The following is a 6,000-nucleotide window of genomic DNA, read 5'->3' on the forward strand; positions in this document are numbered from 1 at the left end:
TGTTAAGACTAGACCACTGTTAGACAGGCTCTGTGTTAAGACTAGACCACTGTTAGACTCTGTGTTAAGACTAGACCACTGTTAGACAGACTTTATGTTAAGACTAGACCACTGTTAGACAGGCTCTGTGTTAAGACTAGACCACTGTTAGACAGGCTCTGTGTTAAGACTAGACCACTGTTAGACAGGCTCTGTGTTAAGACTAGACCACTGTTAGACAGGCTTCGTGTTAAGACTAGACCACTGTTAGACAGGCTTCGTGTTAAGACTAGACCACTGTTAGACAGGCTTCGTGTTAAGACTAGACCACTGTTAGACAGGCTTCGTGTTAAGACTAGACCACTGTTAGACAGGCTTCGTGTTAAGACTAGACCACTGTTAGACAGGCTCTGTGTATGTTTCCTTCCGGAACCACTGCAAGGCCAAAAACATCAGTGGCAGTTCTCTGCCTACGTCCCAAATGACTCCCTATATATAGTGCACTACTTTTGACCAGGGCCCTATGACAGCCCTATGCACTACACAAGGAATAGGGTGCTAATCTTGACGCCACCCTGTATTGGGGTAATTTATAGAGGCAGTGGCACCAGACTCTTCCCGGCGCAGACAACAGACCAATAAATCCTGTCTTTTCCCCCACCTCCATTCTTCCCTGCTGCCATAACTTAATGGATGCTGAGTAAACATCAAATAAAGGGAGTGGCTGTAAATTATAGCCCAGAAATACCCATTTCTGCTTGGTGGGATACGTTATCGTCCTTCTCATAGGAGAGCCCAGCATTCCCAACGAGTCAACGTACAGTCATTAGCCAAAGAGTAGAATTTAGTTCACAGTACCTGTAGGCTAACGTCAATTGAAAAGATACCACATTCTATAGACTCTTCCATTGTAAAGATACCACATTCTATAGACTCTTCCATTGTAAAGATACCACATTCTATAGACTCTTCCATTGTAAAGATACCACATTCTATAGACTCTACCATTGTAAAGATACCACATTCTATAGACTCTTCCATTGTAAAGATACCACATTCTATAGACTCTTCCATTGTAAAGATACCACATTCTATAGACTCTTCCATTGTAAAGATACCACATTCTATAGACTCTTCCATTGTAAAGATACCACATTCTATAGACTCTTCCATTGTAAAGATACCACATTCTATAGACTCTTCCATTGTAAAGATACCACATTCTATAGACTCTTCCACTGTAAAGATACCACATTCTATAGACTCTTCCACTGTAAAGATACCACATTCTATACTCTTCCATTGTAAAGATACCACATTCTATAGACTCTTCCAATGTAATGATACCACATTCTATAGACTCTTCCACTGTAAAGATACCACATTCTATAGACTCTTCCATTGTAAAGATACCACATTCTATAGACTCTTCCATTGTAAAGATACCACATTCTATAGACTCTTCCATTGTAAAGATACCACATTCTATAGACTCTTCCATTGTAAAGATACCATTATATAGATCCTTCCACTGTAAAGATACCACATTCTATAGACTCTTCCATTGTAAAGATACCACATTCTATAGACTCTTCCATTGTAAAGATACCACATTCTAAAGACTCTTCCACTGTAAAGATACCACATTCTATAGACTCTTCCATTGTAAAGATACCACATTCTATAGACTCTTCCATTGTAAAGATACCACATTCTATAGACTTTTCCAATGTAATGATACCACATTCTATAGACTCTTCCACTGTAAAGATACCACATTCTATAGACTCTTCCATTGTAAAGATACCACATTCTATAGACTCTTCCATTGTAAAGATACCACATTCTATAGACTCTTCCATTGTAAAGATACCATTATATAGATCCTTCCACTGTAAAGATACCACATTCTATAGACTCTTCCGTTGTAAAGATACCACATTCTATAGAATCTTCCATTGTAAAGATACCACATTCTATAGACTCTTCCATTGTAAAGATACCACATTCTATAGACTCTTCCACTGTAAAGATACCACATTCTATAGACTCTTCCATTGTAAAGATACCACATTCTATAGACTCTTCCATTGTAAAGATACCACATTCTATAGACTCTTCCATTGTAAAGATACCACATTCTATAGATCCTTCCACTGTAAAGATACCACATTCTATAGACTCTTCCATTGTAAAGATACCACATTCTATAGACTCTTCCATTGTAAAGATACCACATTCTATAGACTCTTCCACTGTAAAGATACCACATTCTATAGACTCTTCCATTGTAAAGATACCACATTCTATAGACTCTTCCATTGTAAATATACCACATTCTATAGACTCTTCCATTGTAAAGATACCACATTCTATAGATCCTTCCACTGTAAAGATACCACATTCTATAGACTCTTCCATTGTAAAGATACCACATTATATAGACTCTTCCATTGTAAAGATACCACATTCTATAGACTCTTCCATTGTAAAGATACCACATTCTATAGACTCTTCCATTGTAAAGATACCACATTCTATAGACTCTTCCACTGTAAAGATACCACATTCTATAGACTCTTCCACTGTAAAGATACCACATTCTATACTCTTCCATTGTAAAGATACCACATTCTATAGACTCTTCCAATGTAATGATACCACATTCTATAGACTCTTCCACTGTAAAGATACCACATTCTATAGACTCTTCCATTGTAAAGATACCACATTCTATAGACTCTTCCATTGTAAAGATACCACATTCTATAGACTCTTCCATTGTAAAGATACCACATTCTATAGACTCTTCCATTGTAAAGATACCATTATATAGATCCTTCCACTGTAAAGATACCACATTCTATAGACTCTTCCATTGTAAAGATACCACATTCTATAGACTCTTCCATTGTAAAGATACCACATTCTAAAGACTCTTCCACTGTAAAGATACCACATTCTATAGACTCTTCCATTGTAAAGATACCACATTCTATAGACTCTTCCATTGTAAAGATACCACATTCTATAGACTTTTCCAATGTAATGATACCACATTCTATAGACTCTTCCACTGTAAAGATACCACATTCTATAGACTCTTCCATTGTAAAGATACCACATTCTATAGACTCTTCCATTGTAAAGATACCACATTCTATAGACTCTTCCATTGTAAAGATACCATTATATAGATCCTTCCACTGTAAAGATACCACATTCTATAGACTATTCCGTTGTAAAGATACCACATTCTATAGAATCTTCCATTGTAAAGATACCACATTCTATAGACTCTTCCATTGTAAAGATACCACATTCTATAGACTCTTCCACTGTAAAGATACCACATTCTATAGACTCTTCCATTGTAAAGATACCACATTCTATAGACTCTTCCATTGTAAAGATACCACATTCTATAGATCCTTCCACTGTAAAGATACCACATTCTATAGATCCTTCCACTGTAAAGATACCACATTCTATAGACTCTTCCATTGTAAAGATACCACATTCTATAGACTCTTCCACTGTAAAGATACCACATTCTATAGACTCTTCCATTGTAAAGATACCACATTCTATAGACTCTTCCATTGTAAATATACCACATTCTATAGACTCTTCCATTGTAAAGATACCACATTCTATAGATCCTTCCACTGTAAAGATACCACATTCTATAGACTCTTCCATTGTAAAGATACCACATTATATAGACTCTTCCATTGTAAAGATACCACATTCTATTGACTCTTCCACTGTAAAGATACCACATTCTATAGACTCTTCCAATGTAAAGATACCACATTCTATAAACTCTTCAACTGTAAAGATACCACATTCTATAGACTCTTCCATTGTAAAGATACCACATTCTATAGACTCTTCCATTGTAAAGATACCACATTCTATAGACTCTTCCATTGTAAAGATACCACATTCTATAGACTCTTCCATTGTAAAGATACCACATTCTATAGACTCTTCCAATGTAAAGATACCACATTCTATAGACTCTTCCATTGTGAAGATACCACATTCTATAGACTCTTCCATTGTAAAGATACCACATTCTATAGACTCTTCCATTGTAAAGATACCACATTCTATAGATCCTTCCACTGTAAAGATACCACATTCTATAGACTCTTCCATTGTAAAGATACCACATTCTATAGACTCTTCCATTGTAAAGATACCACATTCTATAGACTCTTCCACTGTAAAGATACCACATTCTATAGACTCTTCCATTGTAAAGATACCACATTCTATAGACTCTTCCATTGTAAAGATACCACATTCTATAGACTCTTCCATTGTAAAGATACCACATTCTATAGACCCTTCCACTGTAAAGACACCACATTCTATAGACTCTTCCATTGTAAAGATACCACATTCTATAGACTCTTCCATTGTAAAGATACCACATTCTATAGACTCTTCCACTGTAAAGATACCACATTCTATAGACTCTTCCAATGTAAAGATACAACATTCTATAAACTCTTCCACTGTAAAGATACCACATTCTATAGACTCTTCCATTGTAAAGATACCACATTCTATAGACTCTTCCACTGTAAAGATACCACATTCTATAGACTCTTCCAATGTAAAGATACCACATTCTATAGACTCTTCCATTGTAAAGATACCACATTCTATAGACTCTTCCATTGTAAAGATACCACATTCTATAGACTCTTCCAATGTAAAGATATCACATTCTATAGACTCTTCCATTCTAAAGCTACCACATTCTATAGACTCTTCCACTGTAAAGATTCCACATTCTATAGACTCTTCCATTGTAAAGATACCACATTCTATAGACTTTTCCAATGTAAAGATACCACATTCTATAGACTCTTCCATTCTAAAGATACCACATTCTATAGATCCTTCCATTGTAAAGATACCACATTCTATAGATCCTTCCATTGTAAAGATACCACATTCTATAGACTCTTCCATTGTAAAGATACCACATTCTATAGATCCTTCCATTGTAAAGATACCAAATTCTATAGACTCTTCCAATGTAAAGATACCACATTCTATAGACTCTTCCATTGTAAAGATACCACATTCTATAGACTCTTCCATTGTAAAGATACCACATTCTATAGACTCTTCCACTGTAAAGATACCACATTCTATAGACTCTTCCATTGTAAAGATACCACATTCTATAGACTCTTCCATTGTAAAGATACCACATTCTATAGACTCTTCCACTGTAAAGATACCACATTCTATAGACTCTTCCATTGTAAAGATACCACATTCTATAGACTCTTCCATTGTAAAGATACCACATTCTATAGACTCTTCCATTGTAAAGATACCACATTCTATAGACCCTTCCACTGTAAAGACACCACATTCTATAGACTCTTCCATTGTAAAGATACCACATTCTATAGACTCTTCCATTGTAAAGATACCACATTCTATAGACTCTTCCACTGTAAAGATACCACATTCTATAGACTCTTCCAATGTAAAGATACAACATTCTATAAACTCTTCCACTGTAAAGATACCACATTCTATAGACTCTTCCATTGTAAAGATACCACATTCTATAGACTCTTCCACTGTAAAGATACCACATTCTATAGACTCTTCCAATGTAAAGATACCACATTCTATAGACTCTTCCATTGTAAAGATACCACATTCTATAGACTCTTCCATTGTAAAGATACCACATTCTATAGACTCTTCCAATGTAAAGATATCACATTCTATAGACTCTTCCATTCTAAAGCTACCACATTCTATAGACTCTTCCACTGTAAAGATTCCACATTCTATAGACTCTTCCATTGTAAAGATACCACATTCTATAGACTTTTCCAATGTAAAGATACCACATTCTATAGACTCTTCCATTCTAAAGATACCACATTCTATAGATCCTTCCATTGTAAAGATACCACATTCTATAGATCCTTCCATTGTAAAGATACCACATTCTATAGACTCTTCCATTGTAAAGAT

Source organism: Oncorhynchus mykiss, chromosome 3, assembly GCF_057628025.1.
Source record: "Oncorhynchus mykiss isolate SJ-2025 chromosome 3, ASM5762802v1, whole genome shotgun sequence".
NCBI classification, from domain to species: domain Eukaryota; kingdom Metazoa; phylum Chordata; class Actinopteri; order Salmoniformes; family Salmonidae; genus Oncorhynchus; species Oncorhynchus mykiss.